This window comes from Podarcis filfolensis (assembly GCF_964270895.1).
Source record: "Podarcis filfolensis genome assembly, chromosome: 9".
Lineage (NCBI taxonomy): Eukaryota > Metazoa > Chordata > Lepidosauria > Squamata > Lacertidae > Podarcis > Podarcis filfolensis.
In genome coordinates, this window is record NC_139610.1 from 23702413 (window position 1) to 23720793 (window position 18381).

Sequence of the window (18381 nt, forward strand, 5' to 3'; positions counted from 1 at the left end):
TGTAGGGTAAGAAAGTTCCCCACTTATGATTTAATTTTTGTATATCTAGTTTTCCTTTTCTCTTTTGAGATGCTGCCGTATTTTTCACTCCATAAGATGCACTTTTTTCCTCCTAAAAGGTAAAGGGAAATGTGAGTGCGTCTGATGGAGCGAATGGCGCTGCGCAGAGAGGGAGAGCTGCGCAACGCCTGTTCAGCGAAGCAGGAGGAGGAAGAGAAGGAGACCATTCTGTTCCTCCTCCCGCTTCGCTGAAGTGCGCTGTGCAGCTCTCCCTCTCTTTGTAGCGCCTCTCCTGCGAAGGAGAAGTGCTGCGCAGAGAAGGAGAACTGTGCAGCGCCCCTTCAGCGACGCGCCTGTCCTGGCTTCTGCTTTAGCCACGTGCAGCCTCTTCGGGCAGGGGGAGCCTTCATCCCGCTGCCCTGAAGAGGCTTGGCATGGTTATCCCAGAAGCCAGAACAGCCACACGGTATCCCAGAAGCCAGATCCCTCTTGCTGTTCTGGCTTCTGGGATTCAGAATAATTTTTTCTTGTTTTCCTCCTCCCAAACCTAGGTGCGCCTTATGGTCTGGTGCGTCTTATGGCTCGAAAAATACGGTATATAAAATCACTGCGGTTTTGAGTGCTGCATTAAAGCATAATAAAATAAAAATCATGATTTTCTGCTGTTGCTGCCACAACAGCAGCAAGAATACTTATTGCAAAGTACTAGAAGACGCAAGATCTACCCACCAGGGAAGAATGGCATATGAAACTGATGGACTACATGGAAATGGCGGAAATGACTGGCAGAATCCGAGACCAGGGAGAAGAGTCGATGGAAGAAGACTGGAAAAAAATTAAAGTATATTTAAAAAAACACTGTAAAATTAATGAATGTTAGAAAGATGCTGGAATGGATTTACATGGTCTTAGCAGAAAGGTTATAAAGAATTAAGTAAAAATGGATTGTTAATGGGTTAAAGTGTAAAATTTAAGGTTAAATTGCGTTAAGATAAATTAAGGAACAAAATTTGAGAAAGAGGGAAAGGACTTGCTGAAACAATTATGAAATAGAATACAAAAAGGGAGGCGTGAGGAAGTCAAGGAAATAAGTAAATGAAAGATAAAGATATGAAAATACCGGATGTTAGTGTTTTTAAATGTTATTGTTTAGTTGTATTGTTTTTGGGTTTCTTTTTTTTCTTTTTTCTTTTTAGTATTGTATTTTCCTTTATTGTTGAAGTATTGTAATCTTTTTTATTATTATTGTCTGTTTTTATTTTTTTCTGTAATTGTTAAACTTTAATAAATATCTTTAAAAAAAATAAAAATCATGATTTTCTTTTTGCAACATGTACACTTATTATTTAATAACTGTATTGCTTCTCAGCTGCCCCCTTTCAGCTCTGCCCACTGGAATGTAGAATCTCTGATCCAATTAATTTTGCAAACTTCTGTGCCATCTTGAAGAGGCTCCTTGGTTTCAAGTCAGTGTTCCAAGTGCATAGATTGGCTTCTGACTACTTTGTATGTACGGGAGGGTTCAGAGTTTGATGGATTTCCCAGTTGGAAAGCAATGACTAAAATATGTCAGTCGTGACCAGGGGGAATTTCAAGACTTCCCACTTTAGAAGGAGGAGGTTCTTTATCTGAGAGCAAGCCCTGTACCAGCAGTCGGCCAGGCCAGCTACTGGCAGCTCAGAAGGCCCCTTGTCAGCTTGACCTGACTGCATTGGCCTTGCTGCAGCCCTCACTCCAGGGTGGCTGTTTTAGCAGTGAGCACATGATGGTGCCACTGTTGAAAAAGAGCGAACCTCTGTAGTGGCCGACTGCCTGTCTAATTTGCCCAACATACAGTGTCCTGGTCTGTCTCAAAAGACAATGGAGTGCACCTATGGGAATGAAGTCAAACCACTGGAGAATCACAGCACCTGCTGTGGCTGCAGAGGCTGATCCATCTATAGATCTATAGTCGGGGTTCAGCTATAGACAGAAATATGTGTTGCTGCTGTTAAAGAAACAAAAGAAGATAAACAGCAGCCACTGTGTGAGAGAGGTGGCAAGACAGTCCCATGCCAAGGACCCCCTGAGGTCTGGCAATGGGAGTTGGAGTCTAGCAATACTTGGAGGGCCACAGGTTCCCACCCTGCTCTGTTTGGTCACCATGCTGGTGAGTTCTGTTGGCCTCATATTGACTTCAATAAGTTGTGTTGACTTATTGAACTAGAGCAGTTCAATAAGTGGTACCTATCTGGGTTGCCAGAGTCTTGTCTAGCACTGTGACAGATTAATGAATCCTGACTCTCACAGTCCCATGGCACACGCTTCCTATTGCAGCTATGAATGTAATTCCTTATTTTTCTAATGCAGCAATTTGTTTCCTTCCTTCGTAATCTGATTTTTCAATTTCCGCAGAACTATCTTGAAGGGTTAAGAGCATTAATAAAGTTCAAATGTTTTTAATAAAATGGGTGCCTTTAATTATACCCTTTATTTTGCACTAGAAATTATGACTCTAATAAGAAGAGGAACGGTTTGGAAATGAGTGACTCACGCTCCCTGGTTTTATGGAAGTTTACTAGTTGGTACGTTAAGTCACTGAGGAATAAGGAAACACTAATTATATTGTCTGAGACTGACCGGCCTCATTCTTCAAGCAGCTAACTGAGTTGCTTTGTGCATTTATATCTACAATAATTGGATTCTGAGACTCAGAATAGATGCTTTAATTAAATTGTAGAGTAAGGATGGCTTTTTTAAAATGTTATACAATGTATCACTTTTTCAAATACATGAGGCTTCTACATTTGCCTCCCAATAGTTTTATAGGTCAAAGCCTCGTTTGAAGAAGCTAAATGCCATGCATGAAATGAAGCATGCCCAAACTTCCAAACACTCTTGTCAATTGACTTGATTTCCACATTACACATGCTTCCTTATTTAAAGGGGTATTCGGATTTTCCTCGCCTATTTTAGAATCCCATGAAGGGAGCAGTGCCTTGCTTATTCAGTCTGCCTCTGCATTCCTCTTACTTACCTCTCCTCTGGTGGTGAGTCACTTCCACTTTGAGACTGCTAAACCTGCTGCTCTAAGGACGGGCTAATATCTGGCAGCTCCTTCTCCTTTCCATGGGGGCATAGATCAGAGGTAGGCAACCTAAGGCCTGGGGGCCGGATGCGGCCCAATCACCTTCTCAATCCGGCCTGCGGACAGTCCAGGAATCAGCGTGTTTTTACATGAGTAGAATGTGTCCTTTTATTTAAAATGTATCTCTGGGTTATTTGTGGGGCCTGCCTGGTGTTTTTACATGAGTAGAATATGTAAAAGTAAAGGGACCCCTGACCATTAGGTCCAGTCGTGACCAACTCTAGGGTTGTGGTGCTCATCTCACTTTATTGGCCGAGGGAGCTGGCGTACAGCTTCTGGGTCATGTGGCCAGCATAACTAAGCCGCTTCTGGCGAACCAGAGCAGCGCATGGAAATGCCGACCTTCTGATCGAATTCGAACTGCCGACCTTCTGATCGGCAAGTCCTAGGCTCTGTGGCTACAGCGCCACCCGCGTCCTGTAGAATATGTGCTTTTATTTAGCCGGAGCACGATTTCTGTTCTCATCCTGAAGCAAAGTTCTTTACCTGAAGCACTATTTCTGGGTAAGCGGAGTCTGTAACCTGAAGCGTATGTAACCTGAAGGTACCACTGTGTGTTTGTGTGTGTGTGTGTGTATAGTCCGGCCCACCACATGGTCTGAGGGACAGTGGACCAGCCCATGGCTGAAAAAGGTTGCTGACCCCTGGCATAGATATTTGGGGGAGGGAGGCAAGAGGTAAGATGATACCAATCCCCTTTTCACATTCCTCTGCCTACAGTTGCTGGTAGGAGAGTGTCTGTCACTGTCTTGTGGATTGTAAAACACAGTGGGAGCTCAAATACAGAGGCCCCATCCAACAATTAGTCATACTCTTTTACATAGTGCATGTGCAAGGTTTTTGTCTCAGAGGTCAGATGGGTAGGTTCTTTTTCGCTCTCTCTCACCTCCTCTCTGCTTCCCCAATCTTATATTGTCTATAACAAAGAATATCTCACATAGAATGTAACAGATCTGTTGAAAAGGTTCTATGAACGGAAAACAGAGACACTGTATGTACTTTTGTAATTCAAGAAAATCTTTAATGAAAACACTTTTTTAAATACTTACACTCTTTGGCACTATGACCTTTCCATGCTAAATGCAAACTGGCAGAAATAGCCCCTGCATATCTGGTTCTCACCCACCCACCCATTTCTGAAATGTCTTGTGCAAACTACCCCTGCCTTAAGGTAACAGCTTTCCATGTTCTCCCAGCAGTGGCAGCCAATTATGTGGAGCAGGGTGAGGAACTAAAGAGTATTCTATAATTGTGTCCCAAGTTATATTATCCATGATGATGGGAGGAACAAGACACACACGGCTGCAGTTTTCAGCAGCAGCCAACCACACATGGAGCATAACATTCAGTTTGGCCCTAGGGCAAATTTAAGGCAATGATGCAAATATAACTTCAAGGCCTATTGGCTGAGAAGTTGCAATACCACGCAGTGCATTATGGGAGGTTATGCTTCTAACAAAGTACAAAATTTTTGCATACAAACTGCTAGGAGCTGAGCACTAAGGAGAAATAACAGGTCAGATAATGCGAGTGAAGTATGGCGTATACCTTCTCGTGCCATTATTAGTAGCAGGTTATGTGACACACTGCTGATTTGAAGGTATTTGCCCCTTTGGAAATCCACTTTACAGCAGATGTTAAAAAGAAAGCCTCTGTGGTGCACACAGAAGCAGCTTTTCACAAAAACAACGCAGTCAATAGCCAAAGTGCTCTGATTCCCAGGAGGGAATTACACAAGAAGTCTTGAATAAGAACATACAGAGCTAGACTGTAATCACTGGAGAGAGAGAGAAAGAAAGAGAGAGGGAGAAGTGAAAGCTTCTTTGTATGAACTCTTAGCCCAGAGGCACTTAAGGGCTTTCCAACTTTTTCTGTGGCCTGGTTACATTTCACAATTCCTGTGATGTTTAGATGGAGAACACCATGTAAACAGAAGCCACACAGTTCACCTGCTCCAATACAGTAGTTCACACAAAAAGGAAAAAGCAGAGTTTGTCTTGCTCAGAACTCAGAGAGTCTTTGCCAGGGCTGGCCTAAGATATTTTGGTGCCCAAAGCACAGCAACACAGTAACAAATGGCATCCCTCCAAGCCAAGGGACATAAATTACTTTGGTACCTGTGGCCAGTGTTAGAAACTGAGATATGAAAGCCAGGAACTAAACGGCACCTTAAACCTAGGTTATGGGCGCAACAACGGAATGTCTAGGCACGCTTTTTTCAGAACAAGAATACAAAGCTGAAAATGAATGAATTGCAGCTAAAATATTATGTTCATTTCCCACATGGTCTGGTCCTTCCCCTGCCCACCCCCCTAATATTCTTAAGAGGGTCTCTTCTCCAGTCTTCAGAGAGTAGCTGGAAGGGGGGAGGCAAAAACGGTCCTCCTTTCCTTCCACTCTGCAGTTTTAATATGAAATCTTAGGCGCAGTGCTGCGCCCAGAGCTCAGAAACTGCTCGCACTAATGAAATTCCCTGTCGCCTAGAACAATGGGAGTTTCGAATAACTGCCTGTGGCAGAAGAATTCCAGAAACACATATGTCTCTTGCTCCCTAGCAGTAAAAATGCACTGATTATTACTGCTTGTGCTGCTATATAACTAACCATTTGTATACACTGATATAGGTGCAACCCAAGCCCCTGGGAAATGTGCACAAATGAAGCAAGCACATGAAATTAAGTAACCACTATCAAAGTTAAAAAAATAATAATGAAGTAACCACATGCATCTTTCCCACCCAATCAGCACCTCAGGAACAGCCCGTTAAATCAACCTGCATGGCTGTTTCATTCATATAACATCATTTGATCACATAATGAGATAATGGTCTCCTGAGATGGGCGTCTCTGTGCAATTAAGGGTGCAGTTCATTCATCCATAATAATGTGTGAACATAGGGAGGGTCATTCAAACCAACAGGTCTTCTCTAGGGCATCAAGTGGAAGGCTTTGCCAGCCTTACTACAAGACTCCTTTAACCAGCAATGCTAGCAATTGACCCAGTCTCCATGGGCTGGATGTGACCAGAAATAGTGAGGAGTTGGTAGGGTGTTCACCCCCTTCTTTCTGCCTTGGATTGGTGTGCCACTTTCCTACTTTCTTCATATAAAACTTTGTTAACACCCTTAATTATTAGTAGTTAGTAGTGAATGAACTTTAGTTTCTTCACCTTTATCTTAGTTCACTTGTTGAGACCTTGCATAGCCTCACCCACCTCTGGAGGAAGGTGAAAGACAGGGATGCCACCAGCATACTGACAATTCCTCATCCCAAATCACCAGGGCCCAATCTCTCCCAGTACTTTCATGTAGATGTTAAAAGCATGGTGGGCAGGATTAAACCTTGCATAATAACCCCATAAGGTAAAACAAACCGAGCAGAGCGGCAGTCCCTCAGCACTACTTGTGACCTAGCTGGTCACTCAGATCTCCATGAGTGACACTCCTACTAGTGCTATATGGTCCCAAGGTTTGTCTTATGTCTGCAAAAAGCAGGGCTTTTAGTGTGGTGGCACCTGCCCTTTGGAATGAACTTCCAGTGAATGTCAGCCAAGCAGTGGCAGTATTGGTAATAACGTCTTTGCTTAAAATTCATCTGTTCACCTAAACTTTCCTTGAAGGGAGATCTAGCTAGGCTTTCCTTGAGGAAAGATCCAGCTATGATCAATTGATTTTTATTTTATTTTTATTATTTTTTTATTCATTACAAATCAATAGATCTCTGTCGTTGTGCACACCCTGTGGAACACCCTCCCATCAGATGTCAAGGAAATAAACTATCTGACTTTTCGAAGACATCTGAAGGCAGCCCTTTATAGGGAAGCTCTTAATATTTGATGTGTTGGAAGCCACCCAGAGTGGCTGGGGCAACCCAGTCAGGTGGGCGGTGTATAAATAAATTGTCATTGTCATTATTTTATCAGTTTTTATTGTTAGTTTTATACTGTTCACCACCATGGTATTTTTTTTTTACTTTTTTTTTTGCTAATGTTGGCTGTGTGTAAACGACTGAAAGTAAACAAACAGGTAGAGACATACACGGAACTTCTAAAGTTTACTGCCTCCAACTCCCATCTCCACTAAGGTACCCAAAACGATGCAATGCTCAGTATTACTTAGTGAATGCTAGTACTCAGAATATTCCATTCTTACACCTATGTAGGCCAAATGTCAAACTGGCTTAAAATGAAAATATCTAGTAGGAGGAAAGGGCAGGTCTGGTGTTTCTGTTTACAATGTCATGCAGTACAATAATATGTAACCTTTTTGGTTTAATGTGTCAAATGAAAATTGGATGTAGTAATTTAAACAAGCAAGAATATATCCATATGATTAGCACAGCACTGCCATCTTCATCTTGTTTTAAGAGAATTGACCCCAGTACTTCAAAAACACTTCAAAGGTGACATTTAATTTCTTCCACCATGCTGAGACAGAGTTTATTCAAATACATTGGAAAAGACTCAAGATGATTGTCAAGCGGGAAAGAAGCCACATTAAATAAATATATATGTAATTCCAAAGCCCACTGTGCTCATCTGTTCTGCTGAGACATCTGTTCTCGAATTATGTTGCTAACAAGCTGTGAGTACAAATAAGACATTTCAGCCTGAAATAACTACCCTATAATTGGCATCCACGCTGCTGGGGCTGAACTTGAACATTAAGTTAATTTCTTTTTTTACAAAAAAAAAGATAGCCATATTATTAAAGCCTCTCTGATAAGCCTATAGAAATTATCAACTTTTCTATGGTGTTTGATTGCTGAGAGAAAGACAGTTTCATTTTTAAAACTTATATCTCTTTGCCTTATTATGCATGGCATCTATACCCCACCTTTGAGTGAAAAAAGGCTCCAAGTGGTTTGCAAAAATCAGCTTACAATTGTTTTAAAACACAGGTTTATACACACGATGCCCCAAACAGGCATTTTTCAAGCTTGCTATCATCTCATAGCTATTTTCCCCCCATCTGAGGCAACTGTATAAAACACCCAGCCAAATATATTGGGGACCATTCACTGGACACTACTGTGACACAACCTCTGTTTATTGGAAACTGATCTGCATAAAAACATAGCTGATACTGATGAAGGAATAGGTCTTGGCAGCATAAACCTGAACTCAGTGCAAAGATAGGACCCAAACCAATGAATGCAAATTACAAGAAAATGAATTTAGACTAAAAGTTAAGTATCCGCCCCCCGCCCAATCTTCCAGAAGCTGTTCAACAGTGGAACAGAGCAGACCTTGTTGGAAGACGATGTGCGGCCCTTCATTAGATGTCAGGGACCGTGCTAAGGAGGGCTGCACTGAGGAGGATATGGTGGGAGCCTCCCCTCCCCCTCCCCCTGATCCTGATCCTGAATCTTCCCAGGAGCAGGAAGACAGTATATATTTGGAACAGTGGTTTGCAGAGGGGCATAGTTCAGAAGGCAGAACCTGGGAAATTCTGGATGGGGAACAGCTAGGAGAAGAAACACTGGAAGAGAGAGGGTTAACAGATTCACGGTCTCTGGACAGCATTCCTCCGCTCAGCCCAAGGTCAAGAAGAGCTCAGAAAGTCTCAGAAGAGAAAGCACAGAGGGTACAAACTCAGATTACAAGACGTAGGAGTGACGTAGATTAATAGGGACGGAAGGGGGTGTGATCCTTAATTGGGAGCACCTCCATTTCTAAAAGACGTGTTCTTTGTTCTCTCACTGTGATTATTAAAGTTTCTAACTGGTAAGACATTCCTTTCTTTGATCTTCTTATCTACTGCCACAGGGGCAGAGGTGGGGGAGGAAGCTGATTCGCCAAAGCCTGACATTAGAGATTTTAAAGCAGGTTTTGGGATGGCCACCTATCTGAATTGCTGCAGAAATAGATCTCCTACATCAGCCAGGAGATGGTGGTGGACTTCCCACACTATTATTCTGTTTACCAGCAATCCAACTAACAAAGGAATGATTAGCCAGCAGCTGTAGCAATATGTATCATCGCTTCATATTTGAATTCTCCTTGGATTTGCACCTTTAAAAAAAAATATTCTGGTTATTGTCAATGTTTTAATGTTGACGTTTTATTAGGCTTTTAATATTTTGTTGAGAGCTGCCCAGGCTGGCTGGGGCAATCCAGTTAGATGGGTGGCATATTATTATTATTATTATTATTATTATTATTATTAGCTCAGGTCACCAAGTGCCACTAGCCTCCAAAGAATTTAATACACCAGGTAGGCCATACTGCTGATGGCATCAAACATAAGAGTCTGTTCTAGCTGCAAAAAAATCAGTAATCTTCCATGCTGAGCCTTTTGAAACTTAACAACACTGTGCTGCTGCTACTTGTATCTCTATCAGAGCTGGCAACCTTTCAGGCACCAAATCACAAGAAAATACTACCTCCAATTGATTTGTTTACTTACGATGTTCTTGGCTCCTGTCACCATAAGCCACACGGTACTTAAAAGCAGCCACATTTAAATAAGTTTCTAGGCACCAAAGCCCTCCAATCTGGACACTTCTGAAGCCTGATGATTAAGTGCCAAACCATTATTGTTCCAACATGTCCTCACAGATGCAAACTTTGGATAGGAGCCTCCCTTAATTCTTGGCAACAGAATTATGGGTTTACGCAGCTTTGCTCATCATGGCCAGTGATGTGGGACAAAAAAAAAAAAAAGATTCCGCAAAAAAAAAAAATCCCAGCAGAAATGCTTTTCCAATTTCATAAGTTCATTAGTAATGATGAATGGATGCCCATTGCAAATACAACACTGGCAATCATGGCAATTTCAAAGATTCTAGCTTTGCTTGCTAAATCCAAGTACAATATCCTGTAGTTAAGGCAGGTGACAAAACAAGTTTCTGCCATCCTATGTCATATATGAACAAGTTTGTTTGTTTTTCCTCGCAGAATTCATTCTTAAAGGTAAATAAATGTGTTGTGGGAAAGGTGGATTATGCTCTTTTAATGTTACTTTTCTCTTTGGTCCTTTTGTAAGTAATAGCTTGATGATGCTCAAGTTCATGCAACCTATAGCAGGGCTGGCTAACCTATTGCTCTCCAGATATTCTTGGACTTCAGCTCCCATCATCTCTGACTGTTGGCCATGCTGGCTGATGCTGATGGGAGTTTGAGTCCAACATTATCTGGAAAGCCATCCCTGCTCTATAACATTGAAGCCCTCACTGCTAAACCATGCCACATTTACCACAGAGTCTGATCATTCATTCATGAGGGAATTGGTTTGTTGGCAAAATACACTTCAGGCTCCTTGCCCAATGCGCAGATAATCAGAAAACCTGTTCTTTCAGGTAACAAAACTGCTAGCAATCTTTTATGCAAATGTTTCTCCTCAGCTGATAGCTGATGCTGAGCTCTCCTGCGTTGGGGATAGTACTAGCAGATGCTGCAATGCAACAAAAGGTCCCTTGACACTAACAAAACAAGCCAATTCTGCCTCTGAAGCAAGCACAGAATTCGATTTCTTCCCATCTGTTTCTTCCCTTGTGATAATAGTCTGAGTTACAAGTCTCAACAGATCTGTCCCTTTCACAGGGCTGAAAAGGCAAGATCAAATTACATGCTGCCGACAAAGTCAAAGGTCTTTTTCTTTGAAAGAGATGCAGCACGAGACTAATATGGTTTGTCCGTGGACTGGGAGCTTTGAGCAAAGCCATCTGATGCATTTTAAAACCCACCTATAGCTGTTCTCATGAAAAAAATGTAATGTTGCCTCGCATTTGTAGGCTGCAAATCGTGTAGGCTGGATCAAAATCTTCCCCCCCCCCCAAAAAAAATTATCTTCCTGTTAAAACAGGGCCCAATTTTCTCATGCTTTTATTTTCTTTGGCATTTTTGTGAGGGGGGTTTCCACTTATTTTACAGGGTCTCACCTGGAAGTGCAGCTAGTATGAATCTGTGGAAAGAGCCACTCAGCCACTTCCCATTGACCCCACTTTGTTGAAGGCTGTGATGCGGTGTCACTCCCAATACATTCTGTGAAGCGCGGTTGGTGGTGAAATAAATAAATTAAGGTCATATATATATGAGAAATGTTCATAAATGCACCAACCAAGCACGTACATCAATAAATAAACCACATGTCTGAAACCCCACAGAAAGTCCTGAAACCATTTTGTCCCTCCCAAATTGACCTCAAACATGGAAAAGCCTCCCCATTGTCTTCTCCTTCACAAATCCTGTCTTAAGGGTATGTCTGTGTATGAATAGGGTGAGCTTGTGACCTGGCCAGGAACTAAGTATTTGTCATTACAAAAGACTGGCCAGGCTCCCCAGGGTATCCAATCAAGTGACCATTAACAGGTCTGCCAGACAGGAGATAAACAATGAACTCAGATTTCTGTTATAGACCACCCTTTCTGTGATGTAGGTATGATGTATCTGGGGTGGTGGTTTTGAACTACACCCCTTCTGTGATGTATGTATGATGTTTCTGGGGGTAGTCTTGGACTCCAGGGCGGGCAATTTAAAATGTCTATATAAGGGTGGGCACACCTTTGTTCGGGGTCCTCCTCCTTCTCCTGCGTGTGAAGGGGGCACCCTGTTGCAACAGTTCAATAAAGATCAGGCTTACTAGCTGCTTTACTTCTAAAAATTCTCTGGTTGGCCTCTGTTATTTTCTCCGGCCAATGGAGAACCTACAAAGGACTCCATAAGGGCTCTTGTGTTCCCCATAAGGGAATAAGGGCATATTTTTGTTTATTACAGTGGGAAGCAGGGAGAAAGCCCTGCAGCAATGAAAGTGGCGTGGTTGAGGGAGATACTTCATTTTTACGTTTTAAAAAAGAGAGAGTTAAAAATTGATAGCCCTTGATCACCTTATAGATTATGTAAAAAATAAATAAATAGCAGCTGCCCTTGCAAAAAACATCAGAGTTTTGCCCCTTAAGTTTTCCAACTGCTTTATCTTGCTCCCACTCACCCAACGAATGGTCAAAAAGAAAACATTTTTGAAATTTTCAGTGCAGCTCTAAATTGATACAGAAACAGCACATTCCTGATTCTCAGTTTGCCTGGAGAGCCTTAGGTATTCAACTAAGCCTCCGAACTGTTGGATCTAGGTTCTAGAATATATGCTGGCATTGGGGATCCTATGGCTGGTGCGTCAGTAGAGTAATCCCATGACTTGAAAGAGGGATTTGAAAGCAGGTGCTATAGAGGGAAGAGCAGCAACATCAAAATACTAAACTCCTTGAGACCCCCCCAAGAGGTGGAATCTTATGATGGCACATTATTCCAGTAAAAGTGGGTTGCATAAGTAGAAACACATACCCCACTGAACACAATGGAGAAGCCAATAACACTGTCCTTCTGCTCTGCACAAATGTCATAGATTATCAGATCCTATATAAACTATGCCAGTGTTATGCTTACATTAGCAACCCGCCAGAGTAGCAGGTTCTTTGGTTTGCAATGCCCAACCAAACTACCCTGTCTAGCAAGTTTCAGTTCATACATCACCACCACAATAACAACAATGAAACACATTTGCAACGGAACTCTCCATGCATTTTAAAAGAAGTGGAAGATGTTTAGAAGAAAATCCTAAAATGATACCCATGCGCTCCAAAACAGTCTAGCAAAACAAGTGCTTGTATTTCTAGCTCTCTTCCCTCTTCTTTTTAGGCTGTAGATTAATTGTTTAAAAGCATTAGGAGCACAAATTTCTCAGGAGGTGACGCAGGAGACCTGGCTTTCCTTACATGTGGTTTCTACTTAATAATGTTTATTTTAACCAACTATTTAGGAAGCTGTGTTAGTGGCAGTCCTAATAACAGTTTCTTGCCTCAGACTGTCACCACCACATTCCACTTGTATACTTAACAATGAAATTAAAACTATGGAACTATATGTAGAAGACCATGTATGGGGGCCACCAGGTGGCGCATTGGAAGATGGCCGACAATAACATCTCTCCGACCCATACGAGGTAATTAAGAGGCTGCTATGGGAAGTATGCAGTCTTCCTACCCTGCCCCAAGGATATGGGGGGGCTGCCTTGCCAGCGGTGTCCACAACGCACCCCCGGATTCGAGAGAAGGCACGAGCCCTCGATGAGGTCAGCTCTTCCTGACGCCGGTTCCAAACAGCGCATGCTGGTTCGCTTTAGCTCAGAATTATAATTGGAAAGAAGCTAAAGCACATACATCAAGCAACGTTCGGGAGATAAGACTGCTGATTAATGGATCTCTGTGACCGGAGTGACGGATGGATAAATAAATCAAGTGATGAACCACCATTAAGAGACTGGTATGTTTGGAATGAAAAAGAAGGGGGTGGAGGAAAAAACTTGTCTTTTCTTTGCCTTATGTGATATTAATAACCCTCCACCCCAGAAAGAAGATCATTACGTTTTATTAATCACAAGCAGGAATTCAAGAACTGTGTGGAGTGGATTATAGTTAAAGAGAGGATTGGTAAACAACGAGAACGGAGGAAAATTTTATGACGCAGCTTAAAATGGTGTCTCGCTAAGACAGGCTTGCCTGAGAAAGAAAGACAGGGGGAGGAGAATCAGGACCATCGGAATGTGAATGATGATTGGAATGCGATCTTAACCTGACAGAGCCCTCCTGATATACTTGGCAAGCCTGAGAAAATTAAAGGACAGACTGAAGATAAAAATTTTATGGAGACGTGGAATGGCGGCTGTCCCTAAGTGATATGATCTTTGGGGAGTGCAAAACCCACACAGAGGATGTCTGTCTCTAATCCGCTTGTGAAGATTATCAGAGATTGCAAAGAAAGGAATATATGATAACAACAAGAAGATGAAGAAAGTAATAAAGGACTATCTGGATTGAACTGGATAGAACTATTTAATTAAAGCAGCAATATAAGTGATGTTTGGACCCGTTCGGAGCTTGATGTATGGGTACCCCAAACAAAATTTAAAATTTGGCTGTATAATTTGGAACTAATGTGATTTGGATAATGTGATGTGATTGGCCTGTTAATAAAAATTATTTTTTTAAAAAATAGAAGACCATGTATGGTGTGTTAAGTGTGTTGCAACTTGTTAAGTCAATGGGCTTCCTTAGCACCATGCTTGATTGTGAGCCATACTTACTAGACCCAACACATATTTCATGTATGCATTGCTAATATCAGTCACGGCAAATTCTAGGAGCTGTTCATGGAAGAATAGGCCCCTGTTAAGCCTACAGCAAGTATGGTAGTTTTTATAGATGCTTTATTCATAGAAGGCCTTAAGCCTTCTGTAATAGCTTCCCTCTTATATTGTGTTGGATTCTTTCCAGTCCCCTGTTAGCAAAACCACACAAAACAATCAATGATCTGAATGAAGGAAAGAAAGAGAAGGAAGGGGGGAAACCAGCACAGGACCCTGCTGTAGCTATATTAATTGAAAGCAAGAGCTTCATTTCTGAAAAGTTAGAAGAATTCTTTAAAAAAAAATCGTTCACAACAGCTCTCCATTACAGACAGTTGCTAAGGCAACTGCTGCTTTCAGATTTATTATGCTCTCCAAAACCTATCCAGTATAATATTACAAGCCCCATAGGTGGTAAGCTGCTACATAGCAAGATTCCGTTTTGTCCGATGATCATTATTTAATTGGCTCACATGAGAATAGGAGCATCAACCTGAAGTCCAGTGAGATTTGTTTCTTTCTTTTTCCTATAGAAGAGTTAAGCGCTGGCCTAGGCAGTTTTTTACAGTATAGTAAGGTACTATATATTTGAGTTCCCTAAGGAAACTTCTGTGTACACTTAGAACTGCTGGTTTATTTTTAAGAGCGAGGAGTATTTTCATGCAAATAACCAAAGACTGAAGAGAGACCAAGTATTCATCCAAATGATTGTAAAAATTATTCCAATATGTCAATGTGTAGAGCAGGGCTTCCCAAACTTGAGTCTCCAGCTGTTTTTGGACTACAACTCCCATCATTCCTAGCTATCAGGACCAGTGGTCAGGGATGATGGGAACTGCAATCCAAAACAGCAGGAGACTCAAGTTTGGGAAACCCTGGTGTAGAGTATAAAATCATCCAAGATTCCATTTAATGATGATGCGGGTGGCGCTGTGGGTAAAACCTCAGCGCCTAGGACTTGCCGATCGTATGGTCGGCGGTTCGAATCCCCGCGGCGGGGTGCGCTCCCGTCGTTTGGTCCCAGCGCCTGCCAACCTAGCAGTTCGAAAGCACCCTCGGGTGCAAGTAGATACATAGGGACCGCTTACCAGCGGGAAGGTAAACAGCGTTCCGTGTGCTGCGCTGGCTCGCCAGATGCAGCTTGTCACGCTGGCCACGTGACCCGGAAGTGTTTGCGGACAGCGCTGGCTCCCGGCCTATAGAGTGAGATGAGCACACAACCCTAGAGTCTGGCAAGACTGGCCCGTACGGGCAGGGGTACCTTTACCTTTACCTAATGTTCATGTGAGCCATTTAACGCGGGTGGCGCTGTGGGTTAAGCCACAGAGCCTAGGACTTGCTGATCAGAAGGTCAGTGGTTCGAATCCCTGCGACGGGGTGAGCTCCTATTGCTTGGTCCCTGCTCCTGCCAATCTAGCAGTTCGAAAGCATGAAGTGCAAGTAGATAAATAGGTACCGCTCCAGCGGGAAGGTAAACAGCGTTTCCGTGCGCTGCTCTGGTTCACCAGAAGCAGCTTAGTCATGCTGGCCACATGACCCGGAAGCTGTCTGCGGGCAAACGCCGGCTCCCTCGGCCTATAGAGCGAGATGAGCACCGCAACCCCAGAGTCGGTCACGACTGGACCTAATGGTCAGGGGTCCCTTTACCTTTAATGTTCATGTGATGATACCACAAAGTGGAGTATTGATACAGGTAGCCATGTTGGTCTACCACAGTTGAAGCAAAATTTAAAAATTCCTTCCAGTAGCACCTTAGAGACCAACTAAGTTTGTTATTGGTATGAGCTTTCGTGTGCATGCACACGAAAGCTCATACCAATAACAAACTTAGTTGGTCTCTAAGGTGCTACTGGAAGGAATTTTATTTTTTTTATGGAGTATTGATGTGAGTCTATCTCAGGCAGAATAACAGTGCAGCTTGCCTGGGATTGCTTGCTACTCCACCTCATCCTGACTCACTTCTTTGCCTTCGATAGCATTCTGACATGAAAATATTTAGTAGCTTTCCCCAAATCCCACCACATACCCAAACCCAGAAGCGCTTAATTCCTGCAGATGACCGCACTGCTAACGGCACAGCACCAGGGCCTAGTGTTTTGGTTTTTTGAAAAGTTGGGAAAGCTACACATAATGCAAAACTGATGTCCTCAGCATGGTGCTGAGGCACAATGGCACCCATGAGGCTGCTGTATTCCTCCTCCATTTTGATCTCCCCCACCCCCTCTTTGGGAGTGAGAATGTCTGGAAGACTACCAAAAGTTGAGAGAGAAAGTAAGAGAAGTTGATAGAGGAAGTGTGTTATATTGTAAGCCATCCTGAGGTGATGGCTTACAATATACTTAGGGGAGGGCTGAGGGCAGAGTCGGTGCCTGTGGATTGTGTGCAACTTGTTTCAACAGGATTGCTCATCCCTTCTATTCTAGAAAGAAGAGTGATGAAGTTGATTCCACTGTCTGGACTTCTGCCAATCACATGACAAACACTAGTGATTGACTGGCTTCTTCCTTTCCCAGTATCTTGGCTGGATGACAGCGTGGTTTAACATTTTTATATACACCAACCAATAATGGAGCACAAAGGCAGTCAGGAGGCCACCAGGAGCTGCAAAAGAGGTGAGAGGTTTGGGACAACAGGGGATGGCATCTATGAGGGCTCTGCAAGCTTCCAGCCTCAGGCTAAGTATCAAAAGGCTGGTCCAGCATTCCAGCTGGTGGTTACAGTAGCCTTGGACTCAGCAGGCTCCTTCTCCTCTTGCCTTAAGATAAATTCACATGTGCTTTTTGGAGTTTATGATCATTTGGGCAGTGCATCAAGAGACATAGTGATGGTCGTTACTTGAGATGGCAATGTAAAAGGTTTTAAAATATTCATGGAGGATTGGACCATCAATAAGTTCTTAACCATGGTATCTACATTTATAAATATTAAATAATAATAACCAACAAATCTCGGCATGTACCTCTCTCAGTTTAAAATCTTGTAGCACCGTAAAGGTAAAGGGACCCCTGACCATTAGGTCCAGTCGTGAATGACTCTGGGGCTGCGGCGTACAGCTTCTGGGTCATGTGGCCAGCATGACTCAGCCGCTTCTGGTGAACCAGAGCAGCGCACAGAAACACCGTTTACCTTCCCGCCAGAGTGGTTCCTATTTATCTACTTGCACTTCGTTCTTTCAAACTGCTAGGTTGGCAGGAGCAGGGACCGAGCAACGGGAACTCACCCCATCACGGGGATTCGAACCACCGACCTTTAACCCACAGTGCCACCCGCGTCCCTCAAGCACCTTAAAGGCAAACCCTTTTATTGGGACAGAAATGGATTCTAGCCCACAAATTTTATGTTGTGGAACTTTGTTGATCTTCAAGCAACTACAAGGTTCTTTTGTTATTTTCGCTGCAACAGACTGGCCTCCCCACACCGTACATTTAAAGCACATGGGGTCCCCAAAGAATCCTAGGAGCTGAAGTTCGTTAAGTCTGCTGATAATTGTGGGGGGTGATCTACAGTTCCCAGCATTCTTTGCGGGAAGCCATTACTAAGTGCTATAAATGTGCGTGTGGGATGTTGAGAATAAACAACCACAGAAAGACCACTCCCTCCATGCTGTTCTTGTAAGCTTCCAGAGGTATTTATCCTCCTGCCGGACTGAGCAAATCTTGCTAGCGGTGGAGCAGGGCAGATGCTTTGTTCTTCACTATACTGCCAATTGCATGTCCGAATGAGTAAAATGTACCCAATTCTGGCAGTGCTTAAGAGCATATAGAGAGACTGCTGAATAGCTCATCTGGTCCAGCACCCTGTTCTTACAACCAGATGCCTGTGGGAAGCCTGGAAGCAAGACATGAGCACAACATCACTCTGTCTGCCTGCAATTCCTAGTATTCAGAAGCATACGCTTCTTTGGATGCCCTGCCAGTGAAAGGTCATGGCAACATTTCTAGATTTTCTCTTCTATCTCTCACTTTTTATACATTTGTGAGTCACACGAATGCCAAAAGAATGTAAGTAGGTGAGTTTGGCTTAACAGCATGGGGATGACAATGTCTAACCTTTAGTCCTCCTTTTTATATCACTGAGGACAAAAACAAAAAGAAGCCAGTCAGACAAACCAAAAGTGATTGTCCATTACAGTTTT

The 18381-nt window shown here is 42.9% G+C and overlaps 1 long non-coding RNA gene across 1 annotated transcript; it reads right to left on the reverse strand.

Moving 5' to 3' along the window:
• Positions 1 to 3742: 3742 nt before the first annotated feature.
• LOC310770347 lies at positions 3743 to 15158 on the reverse strand. Its single transcript, XR_014552095.1, has 3 exons — positions 11194 to 15158; positions 3940 to 11081; positions 3743 to 3837 (listed from the first exon to the last, which is right to left on the reverse strand). It is a non-coding gene; the product is annotated as an uncharacterized lncRNA (long non-coding RNA).
• Between the last annotated feature and the right edge of the window lie 3223 nt (positions 15159 to 18381).